The 24,202-nt window shown below is 43.5% G+C and overlaps 2 pseudogenes; both read left to right on the forward strand.

Moving 5' to 3' along the window:
* Positions 1-533: 533 nt before the first annotated feature.
* LOC144250131 (cullin-4B pseudogene) lies at positions 534-2,712 on the forward strand (annotated as a pseudogene).
* Positions 2,713-15,175: 12,463 nt separating this feature from the next.
* On the forward strand, positions 15,176-17,949 carry LOC144250057 (chromatin target of PRMT1 protein-like; annotated as a pseudogene).
* The last annotated feature ends 6,253 nt before the right edge of the window (positions 17,950-24,202 follow it).

The raw sequence follows: 24,202 nt of genomic DNA on the forward strand, positions 1-24,202 counted from the left end.
TAAACTGAAGACTAATTTTTACATTCATAGGCACAGAAAACCACTGGTCCAAGAAAATGTTCTACTTGGTTATGATGGTGAAGACCCATCTTCTCTAAGCATATTATACAAGATACTCAACTGGATGCAAAGCACATAGATTTTTATCACTCATTCTCCAAGACCCCTTAATGGGGCTATCTCCTGTTAAACTCACCAGACTTGAAAAAAATAATAAGAGGAAAGTGCATTCATTGTACCAAAGCTTTTCAACTCATAGCTTAGGAGCACAGTACAGACTATAAGCTCTTGCCCTTGTGATTCAGGTGCTGGCTGGGAGCTTGGATCACTGCTGCTGCCCAGCATGTCAGGACTGTGAGGAAACACATAGGGCTACCATGGGAAAAATCTAATTCATAATTTAAAGGATGAAGTTTGCACTGCATGCTTAGGGCTTTGGCATCACAGTAAAGTCAAGGAATCTTACATCAAAGCATTGCAAGTTGAAGACAATTTGATTTATATTAGGTCTTGTATTTTCATCAACCAAATCTTCTACCACTGTCTCTAGCTTTGCTAACAGCAAGCCTGGCTCTGCTAAGAAGTTAGTGATCAAGAACTTTAAAGATTAACCTAAATTACCAGAAAACTACACAGATGAAACATGGCAGAAGCTGAAAGAAGCAGTGGAAGCTATTCAGAATAGTACTTCAATTAAGTAAAATTTAGAAGAACTCTACCAGGCTGTAGAAAATCCCTGTTCTTACAAGATTTCTGCAAATTTGTACAAACAGCTGTGACAGATTTGTGAAGATCACATCAAAGCACAGATTCATCAATTCAGAGAGGATTCATTGGATAGTGTTCTTTTTCTAAAGAAGATTGACAGATGCTGGCAGAATCATTGTAGGCAAATGATCATTATCAGGAGCATTTATTTTTGTTTCTGGATAGATAGAACTTATGTTATTCAGAATTTAATTCTACCCTCTATTTGGAACATAAGACTGGAGTTATTTAGGGCTCATATTATAAGTGATCAGGAAGTCCAAAGTAAGACAATTGATGGCATTCTTCTCTTGATGGAGAGGGAAAGAAATGGTGAAGCAATTGAAAGAAGTTTACTCCAAAGCCTTTTAAGTATGTTCTCTGATTTGGAAATTTATCAAGATTCTATGAACAAGAATCTTGAAAGAAACTAATTGGCTCTACGTAGCTGAAGGCCAAAAATTGATGCAAGAAAGAGAGGTTTCTGATTATCTTCATCATGTTAACAAACATCTAGAACAAGGAGCAGACAGACTTATTACTTACTTAGAGCAGACTACCCAGAAGTCATTAATTGATACCATAGAAAAACAACTTCTAGGTGAACACTTAACAGCAATTCTTCAAACAGGTTTAAATAATCTTGATGAAACCCAAATTCAAGATTTATCTCTCCTGTATCAATTCTTCAGCAGAGTTCGAGGTGAAGTTCAGGTGCTCCTGCTATAGTGGATTGAATATATCAAGGCATTTGGGAGCACTGTTGTTATTAATTCCAAAAAAAGATAAAACCATGGTTCAAGCATTGCTAGATTTTAAAGATAAGGTTGAACATATAATTGATATCTGCTTTCTGAAGAATGAAAAATTTATCAATGTGATGAAAGAAGCTTTTGAACATTCATTAACAAAAGACTAAATAAACCTGTTGAACTTACAGCTAAGTATATATAGATTCAAAGGTTCATGAAGGCTACAAAGAAGTTACAGATGAAGAACTTGAGAAAATGTTGGATAAAATTATGATTATATTTAGATTTATCTATGGCAAGGATGTTTTTGAGGCCTTCTATAAGAAAGATTTTGCCAAGCGCCTGTGAGCTGGGAGGAGTGCATCTGTAGATGCTGAAAAATCAATGCTGCCCAAACTTAAACATGAACGTGGAGCTGCTTTCACCAGCAAACTTGAAGGAATGTTTAAAGACATGGAACTTTCTAAAGACATCATGATTCAGTTCAAGCAGTATATGCAGAATCAGAATGTACCTGGGAATATTGAATTAACTGTGAATATCCTGACAATGGGTTATTGGCCAACATGTGTGCCTAAAGAAGTCCATTTGCCACCAGAGATGGTAAAACTTCAGGAAATTTTCAAGACATTTTACCTAGGCAAACATAGAGGCAGAAAACTTCAGTGGCAATAAACCCAAGGACACTGTGTGCTAAAAACAGTTTAAAGAGGGTAAAAAAGAACATCAGGTCTCTCTTTTTCAAACACTGGTGCTGCTAATGTTTAACGAGGGAGAGGAGTTCAGTTTAGAAGAGATCCAGCAGGCTAAAGGAATAGAGGATGGAGAGTTAAGGAGAACCCTGCAAAGCTAGAGTTCTGGCCAAAAATCCAAAGGGCAAAGATATTGAAGATGGGTTACATTTGTAATGATGATTTCAAACACAAACTTTTCAGGATAAAGATTAATGAAATCCAGATGAAAGAAATGGTCAAGGAGCAAGCAATCATTACAGAAAGAGCATTTCAAGATAGACCGTATCAAATTGATGCTGTAACTGTTCGAATTATGAAGATGAGGAAGATGTTTAGTCACAATCTCCTTATTTCTGAAGTGTACAACCAGTTAAAATTTCCAGTAAAGCCTGCTGATCTTGAGAAGAGAATCCTTAATTGGCGGGGAATACATGGAAAGAGATAAAGAAAACCCAAACTAGTATAACTATATTGCATAGAAGATTGGCCTTGGTGTCATATGCAATAGACAGTGGATAAACTAACTTGTTGATCTTATATTATTTGACTTCTTTTATACTACCAGTGACCAAATGAAGCATTGTAATGGAAATAGTTGAGTGGACTTTTTCTCAGTGGCTAACATGCCCATTTAAAGAGTAATACTTATCTTTAAGAAGAATGTTGTTGAACTCTTTGCATGTTTAGTATGATGTGCAGAAAACTCTTAAGAAAGTATCCTGTCTTCGTGATTCCTCTTTGGAACTGGAAAAGAGGTTCCTATGGCTATGAAAAAGGCGGGGGGGGGTTCTTATACACCATTATGAAGCAAAAAGTTTATTTGCTTAAATTGTCATTTAAAGATACTTAAACTAAATGCAAACTTTATTTACTGTACAGAGTTCTGGATGTAAATATCAAATAGCAAAACCACCCTAGACTTTGTTGTTTGTTTTGTGATTCCCTTGAAAAGAAAAATAAGTTGTCATAGTTATTGATATTTTAATAGGTAATGTTCTGTTACAATGAAGGGGATGTTTTTATAAAATAAGTTTTCAAGTAGGGTAACTGTTGCTTACATAGTATTTTGTATATTCACATTCTAAAATTTTCCATTTATGAGTATGATATGTGTATATATAGCTTAGCCCTAAGTTTACTGTGCTGATTAACAGGTACTTATAAAATAGCTAAAATTAAAATATTGCTGATCAGTCATACCAGAGGAACATCAAAAGAAAGAAAAATCCAACTCTTCATATTAAAAATGCATACAATATAAAAATTGCAAGAGACCAAAATCAACATGTTTTGTAAATTATTACAGGAGTGAAAATTCATCAACTAGTTTTCAACTTGATTTAGACTTTAAATGTTTTTTGGACAGTTCTGTCTTTAACTTGGACCAATAGTAGATTGTTACAGGCTTCCTAAGATTTAGTATTACAATTTTCTCTATAAAAATATGGGTTTTTTTGGAAGCATCCCAAATTCTTCTCTTTGATAATTGAATCTTTTAATACTTTTTTCCTAACTTCTTAAAACCCTAGATATAAAGGTCTACCCTTATTTTTCCCACACAACCACTATTTTGAAATTTCAAGTTCTATATTCTTTTCAAAGTTGCTTGATGTTAGGAGTTCTCACAGCCACTGGATATCTTTTCCAGGGACTGTCCTAAGTCTGTTCAAACATAGAAAATAATAAGTATTGCTCTTCAATTAATAATGTGAGTAAAAGGCTTCATTAACATCAGTGGGATTTTGTTTTGCCTCCTTATTTTTTTTTCCTTGAAGGGAATTAATCATGGAAGATGAAGAAAGTTTTGGTTTTATTTATTTCATTTTTTAAAAATTAGAACTTCTTTAATGCTTTTTGCAACAGCATATTTCCTTGCCTGTTTGGAGCCATTAGGAAAGAAGCCCACTTTCTAACCTTCAATTGAGGAGTCTTGGGATTCTTCTGTCTACTACTGATCATTTTATTAAGTTCTCCAAGACCTGTGGCCAGCCGTATATGTATGTATGTATGTATGTATGTATGTATGTGTGTATATTTAAAATTGCTTCTTTTTTCTCTAATTGCATCAACTTGCACACTGTTGTCTAACTGCATATAGTATTTTAGAATTTCTTCTTATATTTTTGAGCTGCCATTGACTCTTAGTGTTGGCTTCAGTATCTTGAAAGTGGGTCCTTTCCTTGAAGTTCTTAATGCTTTGAAAACTTGATGCTGTTTCAGCTGAAAAATGAGCAACACTATTAAAAATTAAGGGGAATTGTTTAAGAAACTAAAAAGTAGTTGCAGACTACATTGGATAATTGTGACTTTCAGTTGTTCTGTATCAGTTGAATTTTTATGCTCTTTTCTCTGTGTATGTGGTGGTTCTATTTTTTTCCAATAAAACTTTTATTTAAAGAAATGAAAGAAATTCATACATCAAATAATCACATGAATATTTACTTGTCATAATCAAAATCATTATATAACAAAAATTGAGCTCACAAGAGGATACAGCTGCATAGCAGTTGAAGAGCAAAAACTTAAAAGTCTGACTACACAACATGTTGGTAGTCTGGGCTTCCTGGATTACTCAAAGAGAAAGTGTAGGGAGTAGAATGCTTTTGCACCATTAGTGGGGTAGCACTATCCCTTCAGAGAGCAGAAGGTCCAGCTACTTAAAATTAGAACCTACTTCTAGTATATGATGTCGCCCTTCTCTTCCTTTGTATATTCTTATAAGATCTTTCAAGGGACATTCACCCTTGCTTTACCTTTAATTACTGAAAACTACAACTAGACATCCGTGAATGTTTGGGTGATCAACTTCCTATGGAACATCCATACAGTGGAATACTATACAGTAAACCACAGGAATGGGTCACTGACACAAACAGAAGTATGCATTCCTCTCAAAATCATTACGGGGTGCTGGGGTTATAGCTCAGTGGGAGAACACTTGCCTGGCATGTGTGAAACACTGGGTTTGATCCTCGGCACCACATAAATATAAATAAGTAAAATAAAGGTGTTTTGTTCATCTACAACTAAAAAAATTTTTAAAAAAATTGTTACATTTTGTGAACAAAGCCAAACAGGTCACTTTGTATATATTCATTTGCACTCATTTCTAAAAATTATTGACACAACCATAATGATGGAGAACAGATCCACACCACCTGGGGGACATGGAGGTGTAGCATGGAGAAGGGTGAAAGGCAAGACACAGGAAGGAGCATGAGGAATCATTTTTAGGTTTCACTTGACATAACTATATGATCATGGAATATAATTTGCTCAAATTCAGTGTTCAGTGTCTCTGCTTTTCCTATACTCCTTCTCTCCCAGAACCCTCACCTGTGCTCTACAGATGTTTTTCTTATTAATCATTTTTAGTACCCTGTGGATATAAATAAAAGTGAAATTCACTGTGATGTTCTTAGATATGCACATAGGAAGTTTGGTCACACTCATTCCATTGTTCTTTCCTTTTCTGCCCCTCAGTCCCCATCCTCTGCTCTACTGATGTCTCTTCTATTTTCATGGAATTCCCCAGATATTTGAACTTTCACTTTGGGGGTTGGGTTTATTTCACTTAGCAAGATAGTCTCCAGTTCCGACCATTTACTGCCAAATGCCATAGTTTCATTGTTATGTTTTTTAATTTATTTTTTCGATGTCATAATTATAGGTGGTGAAGAATGGAACCCAGTGCCTCATACAAGCTAGGCAAGAGCTCTACCACTGAGCCACAACCCCATCCCTTCTTTTTTATGGCTGAGTAATAATCCATTGTATGTATAGGGTGTATATGTGTGTGTGTGTATCATACTGTGCTTATTGATTTTGTGTTCATGGTCACCTAGGTTGATTTCATAGCTAGTTAATGTGAGTTGTCCTGCTATAAATATTGTTATGGCTGCAGACATATAGTATGCTGATTTTTAGCTCCTTTGGTTATACATCAAAGAATGGATAGTTGGTTGATATAGTTGTTCCCTTCCTCGTTTTTTGAGGAACCTTTATATTGCCTTACAGAGCAGATGAACAATTTAGGTATTTGTTTTCCATATCTGGCATGAGGAAGATAATGGAACAGATAGGTGAATTTTCTTAAAAGAGATCATTGTTTAATGGGAATAATCAGCCCCCTACCCCAAACATGGCAAATTGTATTTTTTAAGCATAAAAATCTCATGGTATTCCAATTTTATTCTAATATGTGTATTTTTGAAAAGTAGGGACAGTAATGTTGTTTGGACCAAAGTATATCCCTTAGGGTGTGGTGTCTGTTAGTTGACATCCCTCCAACGTCTTTCCACAGACTGTCACAGGCTGCTACACATACTACCTTCTGGGACCGGATTCTTTTGCAATGTTGGGCTTCACACATCTCCGCCCCCGCCCCCCACCCCACCCCGCACGACACACATGTTGCTTCTTCCTCCACTGTGTAGTCAAAGAACAAGAAAGACACATGAACAGACACAGATGAACTAGAAAAAATAGGATTGTATGCACATCACTGGGGAAAGAGGATGGCTATTGAGGCAAACAGATGAGGGAAAGGGAGCCCCTGTAACTAGCAGAGGACACCCTAACCAGGTCCAAGGCCAGGGAAAATGGACCAGAGCTTCCATCAGCCAAGGTAGCTGACAAGCCAGGCGGGTCAAGCTGAGTGTCCACAAAGTTCTCCTCCGCACTTCACACAGGTTTGCCTTAGATCCAGCCTGGTTGACAGTGAGCTCTGAAATTTGACCTGGAGCCTGGGGTAGGTATGCTAAACCCAAAGTTCCCTCCACCCTTAGGAGCCCCAGTTCCCATGAACACCACTGGGCCAGGAATTGTGCTAGCAAAGATTGAAGTGCTGTCCCTGGAGCTTGTCATCCTGCTGGCATGTCTCAGTTCAGACCTTGTAGCTAAGTCCATGCACACAGTACCTGGATCTTGGAAAAGATTGGCAGGGTGCAGAGTGGTGTGCATAATGGGGTCTATGGTGATGTGATTTCCAAATGTCCTGGCTGCATTGTGCTGCCACTCAGCTGTTGAGCTGTGAGAAAGCTTAAGCCCATAGCTGGGACTAGGCTTTCTGGATTACTCAGAGAAAGAGCTGTGCAGTCAGTTGCTACTCACAAGCAGCCCTAGATGTGGCTGATGGGTGGTTTCAGCACTGTTAGGATGCTGGAGAGTAGAGCTTGGTTCCTGCACTGGCTCAACTCGTCAATCTGTGGATAAGGGATGGAGGCAATGCTGCCACTAGGTGGGATGTTCCCATAACCAGGGAAAAACCTGTTGTATGGGCTGTAGTTGTTCTGGGAGACAAGAGGAGACTAGAGGACGACAGCCTTTGATAGACTGGTGGTATCTACAGCATTAATGGTGGCAGACTTCAGGTTGTTATGTCTCTGTCATCTAGGAAGGAGGCCACTGTCTGATCCATGACTGGGAATAAGATGATCAGAGGAGTGTTGTGAAGAGGGACTCTCCCTACTTGCTCATGAGGGTTCTCAGATGTGGGCTGAGGAGTGGAACAAAGGGATGGTTCCATAGGAGTTGGGGCAGGAGATCCTAAAAAAATGTGGTCTGGTCCTCACCAGTCCATTTTCCACCTGCCTGTGATGCCTAGGAGTATGGACGTGGGGGAATGGGTAGGAGCTGCTATTTGAGCTAGGGACAATTATGACAATCACTGCCATAGAATAGGGAGTAGTGTCCATGGCAATGGCCTCAGCTGGACAGTTGGTTGCTGGATCGGGAGCACAGATGCATTGGCTCTAGAGGTGGCAGATTCCCTTTCCAGAGTTAGGGGATGACCAATACTAACATGTTTGCTGGTGAAAGGGATCAAAGGAGAACTGGGAAAAAAGGAAGAGGAGGAGGAGGAAAATCCACACACTTGAGCGTTGGAGATTCCATTCTGCAGGAGGCAGGTTGAAGGGGAAAGGCCCCAGGATATGAGGTATGGGGAAGAGGGAAATGGGGGGTGCAGCAGCTCTTGCCAAGTGAGTAGAGTGATGATACTCTCCAGCATGAATATCCACACTGGGACTGAGCCTCAAGGGAGGAAGAGGTTAGCAGGAGGAGGGAGAGGAAGACAACTAGGGAGGCCCACCTCAACACTAATTGGTGTGGAGGAAGGTAAAGGGACAGACAGGATCAGGGGCAATCAGCCTGGTTTGCCAATGGGTGGTGGCAAGAATAACTGGGATCTGGGATCTATCAGTGAGTGGAGCCATGGATCTACAGTCCTTTCAGGATCCACAGGTGGGGAGAAAGAATTCAGGTTTGTGGTGCAGGCCGCTGCAGTCTGTTTTACCCTCCAAGGCCGCCATGTCATCCTCCATGATATGGCTCTTCTTTGGAGACAGATCCTTCTTCTGCAGGGTGCCTAAGTCTTCCTCCAGAAGAACCAGAATGTGCTTAGGAGGTGTGGCAGCTCACCTCAATGCCACGAAAGTGGTATCTACAGGGTCACTGGCATGTGGCTTTCTGTCACAGGGCCTCTGGCTAGCAGGTATGAGTGGAAGAGCACTCCCTAATGGGTCAGTTGAAGACTTTCCCCTCCACCCCATCTCCTGATTCCTGGAATCCTAGAGAACTGGGCAGAAGGTCTTCATCCAACCCTTGCTTTACCCACTTCTCTGGAGGCATGGAGCAGTCGGAGGCTGCCCAGGGAGCCCTGGTGCCTCTGCATTGGGCTGCACCAAAGTCAGCACACCTGCAACAGGGCTGTGCCACCTGGGGCAGCATGGCTGTCAGAGAAGTTCACTGGAGGCCCCTGGTCCCTCTCTTGTATGGTGTTTCTCTCTTGAGGCCCAGAAGTAGGCTCCACACAGCAATGTCTTCCTGGGTCTCTAGAGGCTTGTAGGGTGCTACTCCCCTATTGCTGGGGGTGCCCATTTCCAAATTGTCCTGCATATCTCTTTGCTCTCTGCCTCCTCCTCCTCTTCCTCCTCTTTCATTCTCCTCTTCCTCTTCCACATCCCTGTCCTGTGCCACCACAGCCACTTCTACTGCTGATGCCATCAGATCCCCTGGTTGCTGTTGGGCCCTCACCTCTGTTTGCTTTCCCAAGGAAAAAGAAGGTATGTGACCAGGTGTCCTGGGCTACACACCGTGGTGGACCTGCTTCGGTGGTGAAGGGTCTGGGCTTGGGAGGAGGATTCTCAAAGGGTCAGAACCTTCAGTGGACAGCGAGTACTTTTCCCTGTGGTCCCTCCAGGAGGGCGGCGGGAGGATCCACCGAGAGCAGAGCGCCACCTGCAGGAGAGGGCCTCTGTAGCAGCCAGCCCAGCAAGGCACAGCCAAGCAAGGCACAAAGGACAGGTTTCTTGGTGGAAGTGTCTGCAGGCAGAGCTGATGGCGGATGCTGGGGCAGCAGGGTGATCCTGCCCAAAGCTGGAAGCTGGCAGGTCAGGCCACTGGGCGGGCGATAGGCCGAGAGGGCCGGCTGGTTGGCGACCTCGCTTGCTGAGAAGACTGTCCATTCAGAGCAAGTGGTGGAGGCCAATCCGGAGAGGAGCGAAGAGACCGAGGCAGCCGGGCTCGGACACTGCTAACTTCCGTTGTCCAAACGCACACCTCGGAGTCCAGTTCTTCTGACGTATGGCTGGAACAGGTGACGGGGAGAGGGCGGGCAGGGATCTCGCGGGGAAGAACGGTTGGTGAAGAGAACGTCCCCAGGGCAAAGGGCGAGGCCCACTGTCCACTGCTGGGTTGCAGTTCGTAGCTCCTGGGGACTCCCCGCTTTCCTAGCAGATGTGTGGCGTGTAGACTGTGGGACTGCAGTCTGATTCCACATTGATCTTTGGTCTTGAGTACTGGTTGCTCAGGCTCTGTGGTGCTTGTCCAGGGTGCTATTTTGGGCACGTGACCGTCCTCTCCTCGGGGGCGGGAAAGGGGTTTGGAGATGCTAGACGTGAAAGGGCCTTGCAAGTGGTGCTGAAAGCCCAACCTCAGGGCAACTCAGATCCTGCCATGTCCCTCCAGTTCTTGGATTCTACCTTACTTCTAGGGACATCTTCCCTCAAGGCTAGAGCCTCACCTGCTGCCCTTAGCTTTCTGAGGAGAGGGAGAGGTGTCCAGAGTGAGGGGCATGCTGCCACTCACACACCCCTTCCTGCAGATTCCGTTCACTTCCTTGAAGACCTTTGTTAAGAGCACAGAAATCCTCCCACCCTTTCTGAGGTCAGTCACCCTGTAGTGGCACAGCCAGGCCTTGGAACCAGAATGCTTTCTGTGATCTGTAATATTCGCCCACTTGTTATTTCAAGGCAAAGTAATGTTCAGTTCATGATAGGTGATTCTTCTGAGATGTTTGGGCTTTGTAGAAGTGATCATGTTGAGGTCAAATTTGTCAAGGCAAAATATTTCCACATTGATTACTGATTTAGAAAAATGTCCTATAATGAGAATTTATACCTGGCCAGCTAATTTGGGATGGTGGGTGGCTGCTCTGCTACTAGGATGTTAGAGAGGTGCTCTTGGTCTCTGCACCCACTGTGACCACCATATGAAAGTGAAGAGGGTGAAGTAAATTGTGCCACTAGATGGCGGGTCCCTAAACCCATGATGCACATCATGGGACCCAGCACGGTCCAGGAGTGGCAGTAGTTTCCAGATCCTGTATTCCAGAGCTCACAGGATTGACAGCAATTGGCTTTGATACTGGATATGCAACAGTGTGGTTGGTGACTGTCAATCCAGGATGTGAACCACTGTAGCTGATAGTTGAACAGTTGGGAACATGTTGTGACCGTGAACGAAACAGACACCTGTCACTTTTTTGCACATATTTTGAGACTGACTGGGGCTTATTCCCTGTATTGCAGGCACTGTGGCACCAACTCTCATCCGTAGCCTGTTCTCTCCTATATATATATATATATATATATATATATATATATATATATATATATATACAAAATGTCAGTACAGTGCAGGGTCCATCAGGGACCATAGCTGGGTGTTGGTGACAGTGATGCAACAGGCAATAGGGACACCATGCACCATGTGTCAGTAGGAGATCAAATCTCTGCACTGTTCCACACTGGAAGTAGCCATTTTGAGTGTCAAGATCAGAATTGTGTCTTTTCCAGTTTATGTTAGTTGCCAACACTTGGAGGCTGGACTCTCTTGCTTTTGGATATGGAGTGACCAGGGAATCCAGCAAGAAGCAAACATCAAACCAACAGTTGCAAAATTAAGCAAGTTTATCCAAACACTTTTCATTAGTCTAGCCTCCAAAGTTCCACTCCAGAGACCATTCTCATTGCTCTCAGGCTGGGTTCCATGGAGTCTTTGCATCTGAGGATAAATCATGTTTGAGCAGGACCATTATAAGACATTACAGTTTTCGATATGAGGTAGCTCATGTATGAGACAATGTAAGAAAGTTTTGAGGTGAAATGATGGGGTTATAAGACCCTAAATGAAGCAGTTCCTTAATGCATTCATATGGTTAAAGGAAGCTTTTCGTGTGGTTCTGGTAGAAGCTCTGAAGACCAAAATGCTGATAGGACTGTTGATAAGGAACACTGTGCTCATGAGTTTGCACAGGAGGAGAACTCTATTGGAAAAGGGACTAGAATACATTTATGTTACTTTCTGGAAAAGATCTCAAAAAAATTTTTTTTAGTTGTAGATGGACACAATATTGTTGTTTATTAATTTATTTTAATGCAGTGCCGAGGATTGAACCCAGTGCCTCACACGTGCTAGGCAAGTGCTCTATCACTGAGCTGCAACCCAGCCCCTGGTAAAGATATTGTCTACATTGTGCACATGGCCTGTCATTGTTTTTGTGGCTATACTGCCTTAAAATTTCCTCTACTAATTAATCTGGTGGAGGAAATTTTAAGGCAGTACAGCATTCAGGCAGCGGTATGGATATTTCTAGCAGCTTATCCAGGTTTACTGTGATAATATAGAGCAGAAGGAAGAATGCAAACTTGCATTTTGGTCAGAAAAGTTGGAGTAAAACTGGATTTCAGGAAGTTGTGGTTTTTAGTGCATTGCTGTCACTAGAGTGAAGCTAAACGAATACACAGAGGCAATAGGGGAGAACACTTAAGGACATTTCAGGAATTGGCAAGATCCTATGAGCAATTCATATTCATATAATATAGAATAAAAATTCCTTTCAGAAGATGAACCACTAGGAATGGGTTTCACCAGGCTCAGACACCCAAAGGCTGCCACAGCCATGGTTCCAAGAGGCTTCACTACTGCTTGAGATGGAGATATACACTGGCTTCAACCACGTGGTGCTGGCTCTGCAGGAATGCAGGATGCTGTCCTGAGGTGGTCATGAAGGCTTCCAGCAAGATTTCAAAGGAAGGCCTAGCAGGTCAAAGTATAACGAAGTGAGAATCCCTGTAGGTAGTCCCTGAGAAAGTCATGCATGCAACTGTGAGAAGAAAGCTGAAGCTTCAGAAGAGAATCCTTGGATTAAAAGATGCTGATAATGTGCAATATATGTCAGGCAATGTTGCTAGCTGAGCACTGAGCTAGCCTACATGAGACGCCAAGGGTCAAGGCTGCCCAAGTCCTTTGGACCCCCCTGTGCACAACATGTGCCCCAGATGCTGAGCATGAGGATAGAGGACCTGTTGGCCCAGCTGGGTTTTTGTCTTGACTTCTATCCATTTCTTCTTTCTATGTGCCCATTTCTCCCTTTTGTAATTGAAATATTTATTCTGTGCTACTATACATGGATAGACATAAGTTGGTTTTGATTTCTATATGACACCCAAGAGGGAATCCATAGTTCCCTTCCTCTGTCTCATCCCACTAACCCTCTTTCTCCCTTGAGGCTCAGTCCTAATGTGGGAGTCCCTTTCTTGGTTTAACCATCCTGTTTTCCTGATCAGAGCTATGGCACCTCTCATTGTTTACCTTCCCACACCTCATAACCAGGTCCTTTTCTTTCCAAGAGTATTCCCTGCAGAATGGAATCCCCAACCCCCATGTGTGTTGATTTTTTTCTCCTCCTCCTCCTTTTGCTCCTCCTCTTCCTCATTCCATTCCAGGCCTCACTCTGGTGCCTTCCAACTGCAATCCTAACAGCCATGGCCAGAACTTAAGTGCTTCCAGTGTCTCTTCCATCAGCACAGTCAAGTCCTCTGCTCACCTGACTCACCATCCCATTGTGCATCCTGAGGACATGGCCATGGATACTACTCCCCTTTCTTCTTTTTTTTTTTTTGATTCTGGGGATTGAACCCAGGGCCTTGTGCATGTGAGGCAAGCACTCTACTAACTGAGCTATATCCCAGCCTGACACTACTCCCCTTTCTACGGCAGTGATATTACCATCTCTCACTGATAGCTCCTGTCCAGAACCCCAAGTCCACGGCCCTAGGAAGCACAGGCAGTCAGCAAATGGATCATTCTCCACTGGCTCCCCAATACCTCAGTTCTCCAGTCCCAACTCCAATTTGAACAATTCCTGTGTCCCACCAACTACTCCTCAGTCTGCATCTGGGAACAATGGAGAATCTTTTTCTGTGATGCCCTCCTGCTCATAGTGATCCCAGTTATGAACCACCATTGACCTCTCTCCTGGCAAGCAGAGCCTGTGCACCATCACACTCAAAGCTTGCAGCTGATGAGCCCTTGGATACCACCCCTCCTTCCTAGACTGTCTTCTTCCAGTCTCTTTCTGCTTCCCAGCAGACTGGCAGCATTGCCTTGGCTCACTTCTCCACAATTTGGGGTACACATCAGGCTCAGGGACCACGTGCCAGTCACCAGCATCCATGAGTTCTGGAGCTACATCTCAGACTCCATCTAGGGCCACTGGTGGGCAGCATCAGCACATTCTTTTTGGGTAACCCAGGATGCCCAGTCCAGGCTATGGCTTAACTTTCAACACTTCAATTTTCAAGTGATAACACAGGGCAATCAGGACTTGGGGGTATGACATCATCACCCCAAACCCCTTTGGCACACCACTCAATGCATGGTCAGCCTTTCCCCAGGTGCAGTGCATGGGTCATAGCTCCTAGGAGTGTTTTGGACTTGCCCACAGGTAGGCTGGATCCAGGACAGGGCTTCACAATTAGCTACCTCCACTCTCAGGCCTGCAGTGTTCTTGGGACCTGCACTGCTAGGACTGGATGGAAGGCTGGTTTTGGAGTGCCCATTCCAGACCCAGGGTCCAATCCTGTAGCCTAGCCTTAAACACCATGGATCTAAAGCACTCATTGTTGAGCACAAGGGGATCTTCATGAACACTTGGCTTGACACCTCTACAATACCCACACCCTGGTTTGATGCCAATCTGATTGATCTGAGCTCTGGACCTTTTCCCTGGCTTTGGATCTGACTAGGATGTTTATTGCTAGCTAGAGGGCCTCCCTTTCCCCTCACCTTTTTGCCTCAGTGGTCTTCTTCCTTCCTTAAAAATGTACATACATTCTTATTATTTCAAGTTCTTCTATCTCTGCTCATGTATCTCCCTTACTGTGTTAATGAGGTTATAAGGTGATTATTTGGATGTAATCCAGTGGATTTTGTGAATTCCTAATTGATGAAGGTACAAGACCTAATATCAATACAGATGGTCCCTGACTTGCAATACTTTGACTTAAGATCATTCAACTGTAGTGTAATGCTGAGGTCCTAAGCATGCAGTGGGAACCTCATCCTTTGAATGATGAACTGATATTTTCCCAGGCTAGCCCTATGTGGGTCCTCAGAGTCCTGCAATTCTGGGCAGCAGCAGTGAGCTAAGCTTCAGGCAACACCTGTACTGTGCTGTGCTGCTCAGCTGTGATACTGAAAAGCTGAGGTACAGTGAATTCACATGAACCTTAGGATTTTTCACATCTTCTGAGTTTATCAGTAAATAGCCCCTCCGGAGTTCTTGGGAGAATGAGTGGTAAAAATGTATGTGCTTTGCATCCAACTGAGAAGTGGTTACATCTGGTACAATATGCATACAGAAGATGGGTCTTCATCATGACAATCAAGTTGAACATTTTCTTGGACCAGTGGTTTTCTCTACCAATGAAAGTGCAATCTAGTCTCCAGCTTAGATTAGTTGTGCTCCTGGTCACAGCTGCTCTGCTCACCCCTTCTGCCATCTTGACTGTCCCGGGTTCAGACTACCTTTCCCACTCTTTCCTAAAGATCAATAAAATTAAGGAATCTGTAGCAAGATTTGCCAAGACAAAGAAGACCCAAACAGCACTATCAAAAATCAGCATGGGGCTCTGCTCTGAGCGGGTGGCCATTTTGTTTTGGACCCCGAGCAGGAGTTGGCGAGGGCAGCTGTGATGGCACAGAGTAAAGGCAGAGAGGGTAAGCCAGACGAGCTGGCGGATTGACTGGCTAGGCAGTCAACCTAAACCCAGGAACCTCGCATTCTACCGCTTACTTATTTACCAACCACCTAGTGCACCTGAGCCCCTCCACCATCAACTCAGCCCTGATGGCAGGCCTGGGAGGAGCACAGGCGACTGGTTCCTTTGATTCTTGGGATTTGAAGAGGGCTGCATAATCAGTGCTGAAAGTTGTGCTAAAAAGCACCTAGATCTTTGATCCTCAAAATGGATCAAAGACCTAGGAATACAACTAGAGAGACTCTGTGTCTAATAGAAGAAAAAGTAGGCCCTAATCTCCATCATGTGGGAGTAGGCCCCAACTTCCTTAATAAGACTCCTGTGGTACAAGAATTAAAATCAAGAATCAATAAATGGGATGGACTCAAACTAAAAAGTTTCTTCTTGGCAAAAGAAACCATCTGTGAGGTAAATAGAGAGCCTACATCTTGGGAGCAAATCTTTACCCCTCACACATCAGATAGAGCTCTAATCACTAGGGCATATAAACACCAAAAACAAAATAAAAGCAAAAACAAACAAACAAAAAACCAAATATCCCAATCAATAAATGGGCCAATGACTTGAAGAGGCACTTCTCAGAAGATGATGTACAATCAATCAACAAATATATGAAAAAATGTTCATAATCACTAGCAATTAGAGAAATGCAAATCAAAACTACTCTAAGATTTCATCTCACTCCAGTCAGAATGGCAGCTATTAGGCATACAAACAACAATAAGTGTTGGGAGGATGTGGGGGAAAAGGTACACTCATACACTGCTGGTGGGACTGCAAATTGGTGCAGCCAATATGGAAAGCAGTGTGGAGATTTCTTGGAAAATTGGGAATGGAATCCCCATTTGATCCAGCTATCCCTCTCCTCGGTCTATACACAAAGGACTTAAAAACAGTATACTACAGGGACATAGCCACATCAATGTTTATATATAGCAGCACAATTCACAATAGCTAAACTGTGGAACCAACCTAGATGCCCTTAAATAGATGAATAGATTAAAAAATGTGGTATATATATATTTAATGGAATATTACTCAGCAATAAAAGAGAATAAAATCATGGCATTTGCAGGTAAATGGATGGAGTTAGAGAAGATAATGCTAAGTGAAGTTACCCAATCCCCAAACATCAAATGTGGAATGTTTTCTTTGATATGAGGAGGTTGATTCATAGTGGGATAGGGAGAGGGAGCATGGGAGGAATAGGCAAACTCTAGATAGGGCAGAGGTTTTGGAGGGGAAGGGAGGGGGTATGGGCTAATTAATGAGGGTTGAATGTGATGATAATTATTACCCAAAGTACAGGTAGGAAGACATAAATTTGTGTCAACATACTATATATACAACCAGAGATATCAAAAATTGTGCTCTCTCTATATAGCAAGAATTGTAATGCATTCTGCTGTCATATATAAATAAAAAAAAGAAAAAAAAGCACTACCAAGATGTCTCTAAATGAGTGGTGAGGCAGCCAATAGCAACTTCAGCTCCTTCTTAATCTTACTTAAATGGCCCTGGGGTCCAATGCAAAAAAACCTGTTGTAAGCTAAATACCCATAGAAGGCTACAGATCTCTGTTCTTAGAGGCATCTTAATGTGGTACACAAAACAAATTGGTGATTGTTTCAAAACCCATATCAGAATATTTTTTATGATAAACTGTCTGAAATATTTATCTGGTGGGATGTATTTTAAAAAGAATCCGGACTCCCTCTCTTTAATTCAAGTTTTTTTTTTTTTTTTTGCATTGATACAGGGGTGGTGCAGCACAGTAGCATAATATACCCTGGCTGCAAAGGCTTGCTGCCCAGTCCAAGGCCAGCAGTGTTATGTCTGGCCTGTAAGAGGCAGGTAGGAAGCCATGAATATGTCCAGAGACCCTCGAGTGCCGTTCCTGGGCCTTGTAAGAGCTTAAAGCAGCACCTGGGTAAGAGTAACATCCAGGCACAGTCAGGCTGACATGTAGGGGCCCTGGTCAGGGGAGCAATTGGAGGACGAGGTCTGCCCATAATCCAGAGAGGCTTATCCAGAGGAGGACTACATGAGGGACACGCCACCAGAATCCTACTTAGGAGCAGGACCTGCTCTGAGGTAGATGAGTCATAGCTCCCTGAATGAGTTTAAGAAGAGGTGGTATTGGTGGTCATGGAGGTCCTAGGAGAGGGGGGCCTAGGGCGTGGAGCCTGGGTCATGGCAGAATAAATGGTAGAGGTTGGGGCATGATGGGTCAGGGAAGAGGGGGCTTTGGAGGCTAAGGTGGTGGATGGGGCAGAAGTGCCCTCACTTGCCCTGTTATTGACCAAGGAGCAGCTGGACAACCAGTTGGATGCGTACATGTTGAAAACTAAAGGACACCTGGATGCGGAGTTGGATGCCTACATGGCATAGGCAGATCAGAAACCAACGATTGAAGCCTGCCTGCTTCTCCTTCTCTGAGAGACTCACAACATCTATATATAACCTTGAGATAACAGATGAGAAAAAAACCTGATTGATGCTGGAAGGACCTATCCAATGGTCTATGGACTCACCTGTCACCAGCTTGTGCATTTAGTGTGTTCCTTTTACTTTTTGATACTGTGTTGTATGTTGTATGTTCCCCTCTCCCTTCACCCAGACTTTGTTCGTGAATGTGTTGGCCTTGTGGGTAGAACGCTTTGTCTACCTCTGCCTCCCTTCACTTATCATACATTGACATTCTCTGTGTCCCCACAAAAAGTTCCAGAAAGAGCCAGTTTTCCTCCTTGATGCTTTGATTTCCCAGATAATATTCTTTTATACATCCTGTTTAATAGCCTCTTAGAAGTGTTAAGAAAATCTGGAGCTGAAAAATGTTTTGGTTCACTGTTAACGATGTAGTAAATTGGGAACAATGACATTGCTATAGGAACACGTAAGAGGTTACACATGGTATCTGCTTTGATGGAAGTTGCTACAGGTGCACTGATACCACATCTTTAGTAACCTGCATGCTGGATTGGGGGTACGTGCACTTTCCACCCTCAAATGAGATTCTTAAGCTTGCCTCTTGGCTTTGCATCATATCCAAAGGGATGGGGTTGCCTTATACCTGCAATTGAGAGGAAGAAGCTATTTGGTTTGAGTACCACAGCAGAGGGAGAGGAGTGGTGGGGGAGGATAGGAGAGACACCATTGGCAAGGATCAGGAGCTGCCCATGTCAGAATGCAGTTACCATGTTTGTCTCAGACCACTGTTGGGCTTCTCCATTTGTTAGCTTTATTTGATTCCCTCTTTCTCTTGAAGATTTAAATTCAACCATATTCTTCCAACTGTTCCAGTTTCAGTGGAATCTTGTATTTCTGGTTCATTATAACAAATTGTTCTCTCAAATCCGCCCCCCCCAAACCAAAAACAAAAACAAAAACAAAAAACAAACCTAAATTCAAAACAAAACAGCATGGGAGCTCGGCTTGCTTAGCATGTGTGTGGCCTGGGTCACAATCCCAACCACTGCACAAACATGCGCGCACACACACACACACACACACACACACACACACCTATAGACACAGACAATGAAAGCTATGCACCAGAACTTCATATGGGACAAAGATATCACAGAAAGTTATCAATGCACTTACGTACAAAAATTGAGTGATAATAATTCTAAAATAAAGATAATTAAACAATAGAAACGTGAAGACTAACAACAATTTTGCACATAAAGTGGTGAAAGCTGGTGGGTAGAGTCAGCAAGACAATGGAGGTGTACATGACAGTTGCACAGTGGGAAACATCCAAGGAATTGGAGAGAAGGGGACCCTTTCCAACTCATTTTATCTGATCAGCATTACCCACACCTAAAGCCAAGCAAAGATAAATACTACAAAAAAGGGGGAAGAATAAATAAACCTCTGTTTATTTACTCAGATTAATACACTGGGTGACCCCCAGGAGTTGCAGTACATTGTGAGCATGCTCAGTAGAAGGTGAGAAGAATTAGTGTGTCTGTGTGTGAAAGGAATGGAGGAGGGGAGAGAAAGAGAGACACTCATAGTTATAAATCTAAAAATGATATCAATATTAAATTTGAACCAGAAATTTATATCTAAATCATGAATGATTTATGCACATGGGTACATAATGTACTGTCTATAATACAGACACAGATACACTGCTGTATATTTATGTATTTAAATACATAATGCTATAACAAAACATAGCACATGGAGATGAGGCTGAAAGCCTGGATTTAACTTTGAATTTATAATTGTCCATCTAACAGTCAAGTGCACTTAGGGCACACTGACGAAAGAGCTGTGCACTGTGAGGTTTGCTAACACTGAAAGTTTCTGAAAGTAGAAATGAAATGTTGTGTAAAAATATCATAAAATTTTGGGATTTTGTTTCTTAGTAATATGAGTGACAATATTAATAGAGAAGATCATGTGTGGATATGGTTAAAAGCCAGTGTTGTCCAATGTAAGTGTTCAGTGCAGGGCCCATCAGTATTCCAGTGCTCACAAATTCCTTAGGTAAATTGCTAAGAAATTCTGAAAGCTGCACACAAGCACTACATACCTCCTCTGGTCCCTGATGCCTTTCTTACAGCCCAGCCACTCTGGACCTCCACAAAGGAGACCTGACAATTCTAACACAGGCTTCCGTGACCTAGCAGTGGTGCTGCAGAATCACGGACACTCAGCCATAATCCTGCCTGACCCTATTCTCTGAAGGCTCCACCTCCCCTGCCACGATTGGAGACTGCCTCTCCTGTGGCCATGCTACTTCTTCGCCAGACCCCTCAGGTGGAGGCTGTCTTCTTGTAGCATTACCTGCATTTGGTGGATTTCTGGTAGGCACCTGAGTGCTGCAACCTATACCCTACCCTATGTTTAAGGCCCTTGTTCCTGATGTGTATTACATACCAGGCCTGTCATAAAGCTGGGTACTGTCTGGCTCTCTGATTTTTTTTTCTTCTCTAGACATTAAAGGCATGCCTTTGGAAAACAATTTACATTCTCCAAATGGAGTTTTCCCATAATAGCACAGAATAATGGTAATAGAATGATATAAAATAAAATCACCATAAGGCTAGGAAAAAAATTCAATACAACAGACACTAGTATGGCAATAAGTAAATCAATGGATGTGTAACCGATGTGATTCTGCAATTTGTATATGGGGTAAAAATCGGAGTTCATAACCCACTTGAATCAAAGTGTGAAATATGATATATCAAGAACTATGTAATGTTTTGAACAACCAACAATAAAAATTAAAAAAAACTCAACAAAACCAGAAAACCATGGCTATACAATGCTGAGACATATAAGAGATGTGAACTGAAAGTGAGCAGGCAGATAGCATAGCCACACAGGCTACAGTGTTTACCTGACTGAAGGAGTACATCACACATGGTCTAGATAGGTTTCTTATACCTTTTTTTTTTTTTTTTGCATCATACTCAACATACCGTGTACACACATCTTACAAGTACTGTGATGGGTTGTTTGTTATCTGATCTTTCTAAACTTCTTATGTGTTGATGGGATTTGGCATGAAAATGATTTCAAGGCATAACTACTTGGATAATTTTATTCAAGGTCATTGGACAGGATGGATGAGCCTCATTGATGCTCTCCTGCAGACACCCTAGGCCTCTCTCAGCTTCCAGGATCACCTTCTTCTCTGGCCAGTCTCCATGCTCAGTTCTCACCCCAGGAGCCAGTAGTTAGCTCAGAGCAGCACCTGAGCATGGATGGCATTGACTGTGGTGGGCTGGTGTCTGCCCAAGTGCTTTGAGCCCAGAGCTGCAGCTGGGAGTCTCTGGGGTCTTTCCATTGCTGAAGCTCCCCAAGGCCTTCCCCATCTCTTCCTCATCCTTGTCCTCCTGCTTTCAGGGTAGAGAGCATGGCACCTGTAGTGTGGTCACCTGCAGGGGCTACAGCTGGACATGCTGCAGTGTTGGTCTCCTGGTCCACTTCTTGCTGCTCAGCTCCTAAGGCTGGCATCCCTTCAGAGCTCCTATGGACCTTTAGTGCCACGGTTGCTGTCCTAAGGAGTGCCTTGTTGAGCTGGGAGGACCTAAGCTCTTCACTGACCTGGACAGGCCCTGACAGCCAGAAAGCTGCTGTGGTCTAGGTGGGGCTCAAGTTGAGCTCCTGTGAACCTTGAAAGCCAAGGTCTGGTAACCAGACCAACTCCACCCTCTCCAGCTAGGAACCAGCTGCTTAAGATGGGGGCGTGCTGCGGCTTCTTACATCCTGCAGCCACAACAGCTGCAGCCACTACCGAGTCCAGGTCCCTGCTCTAGGTGCCCACCACCCGCGTGGGTTCCACGTTGCCTGGCCTACCTTACCTGCAAGGGGTGGACAGCGGCCCTCCCACCTCGCAGGTGGCACGTCGATGCTCACTGGTTTGCCCCAAGCCTCAGAGGACAGACCCCCACGGGGCAGTTGAGGCAGTGCTGCCTGCGGTGGGGCCCCAAGCCTGGCTTCTCGGGCTCTGGCACCTGGCTTCCCCTACTCGCTGAGCCCTCCCATGTCCAATCACGCAGCGCGGGTGACTGAGGGGTACACCATGGAGGACATTTGTACACCAGCAGTGTGAACAATGGTGGCTGGAACAGCCTGGCGCTCAAATACAGCTGGATGTTTTCAGAGGCTGAACGCAACATATCACTATCACCACCATCACCACCTGAGGCCTTACTTGCCCTCATGGGTGCACCATTGATGCCTGCCTGGCTGACTGGACCCTTCCAGACTAAGGTGCTGCACAGCTTGCAGAGCCAAGCCTGAGTCCTGCTGCAGTGCCTAGGGCCCCAGTGCAGACCTGCTGGAGGACTTGCAAACAGCTGTGAGTGTACGTACTAGACTCCATCTGATGCCCTCCACTTGATACTCTCAGTGCTTTGTGTTTGAAGTTTAGAGTGTGCAACTTGAAATGAACCTGCTCACAGGGAGAGGTGGTTCTTCAATCTAGTGACACTGAAGAAGTGCACTGACGATCACCCTACCCACGCAAGAATGGTTGTGAAATGCTCTCTGGGTTTCAATTAGCACTTCTGCATCCCAGTGAAATTCTCTTCTGGGAGCATCCTGGTGGAGTCAAAATGATTTCTACAGTTCACTTATCTGCACGTACGTCATGATTTTCCTTGCAGAAATGCCCACTGCTATTCATATACTCATAAATGCATGGCCAAGAGCACCCTGGAACTGAGGAATATGTTTACCCTTGAAGATCATGACGTCATCACACAGTGGTTCCTAGAAGGGGCCATTCAAGTGTCCTTGGTGGTGATGGCCGCAGGGCAGGGTATTGCTGTGTTTGTTACTTGGGGGGAATCGAGGTGTAATTTTTTAATGGGTGTGGGGTTTTAGTTCTGTGAGTTGAGTAAGTTCTAGATATCCAGTGTGAAGCATGGTGTCTCTGGGCAACATGTCTGCTTCATATTCTTGAACTATGCAGAGGGAAGATCTTAAGTTTCTTAATTCTAGGTCTCGGGGAAAAATCATAAATGCATGAGATGATAGACATAAATACATTGCTGGTAATCATTTCACAATGTATCAAGTAGTACACCTTAAACATATGCTATGGTTCATCATTTATACCTAAAGACCAAGTTGGGAAGCACGTGTTTGTGTGTATGGGGGAGGGAGGCAAGTATAGTACATATGCTTACAGAAGGCCTAGTGGTCATCTAAGTTTTCTTTTTGACAGAAAACCCTACTTCCTGAATTCGATATACACAGGGTCCATAGATGGTATGTAAGAATGAAGTGGGTTACAAATTCTGCTAGGGTGAGCTAAGAGCCTGAGTTTCTCAACTTGGAAAGTATCTTTCTCACTAATGGGGGAGCGTCCCCAAGCAGAAGCAGGGGTGAGTCTATCAGAAAGACTCCAAACTTAGCAGGTACTGGGATATCTAGTGCCACCTGCTGGTTGACAGACCCAATTACCTGAGAAAGGGACACCCACATACCCTCTCTGCTCAGCTCTGCAGTCTGAACAGAGACAGAACCCTGGAGCCCTTCCCACCTAGAGTATTTCAGCAGAACAGCTCGGGATGGGCATTTTTCCACACCTGCTTTTCTGGAAACAGATGTTCAGGTCAGAAACACCCGTAGGGAACCTTTCATCTTTCCAATATGCCCAAGATGCCCAGCCCATGTTGCAGGAAAAAGTAAATAATTCATACATGAATTAACTCATTCTCTTGAAATATCAATTCCTATTGAGGCACATTTGTCTGGAATACTCTGAAAAGAGGAATAAATGTGCAGACCCAGGTTTGGGTGCTTCTGTGCATTCCTCTGTGTCAGGAAAGAGAAGTGGATATCCAAGAACAAAAATCATATTTCAGCCCTAACTTTTGTGGCTTCAAGCTGTATTCAATGGTTAGTTTGTGTTTTTTTTCTTCACATGAACACATGAGGAAATTAAAGACATGTTTAGTTAGAGCCTCGGTGTTTCAGTTTTCCAGGAGATGAAACAGAACTTTCATTTTTGCTTTCTTCCTCTTCTATGGAAAGAGATAGAGTGAGGGCTCAGAGGAATGACATCAACACAGGATCCAATCAGTGATGGGAGGGGCGTCTTCAATGACTGCTGAGCAGCTTCAGACAGTGAGATCTGAAAAAGTGTAGGGTTCTCCTCCCCATCACAGGT

The sequence above is a fragment of the Urocitellus parryii genome, chromosome 14, assembly GCF_045843805.1.
Source record: "Urocitellus parryii isolate mUroPar1 chromosome 14, mUroPar1.hap1, whole genome shotgun sequence".
NCBI classification, from domain to species: Eukaryota; Metazoa; Chordata; class Mammalia; order Rodentia; family Sciuridae; genus Urocitellus; species Urocitellus parryii.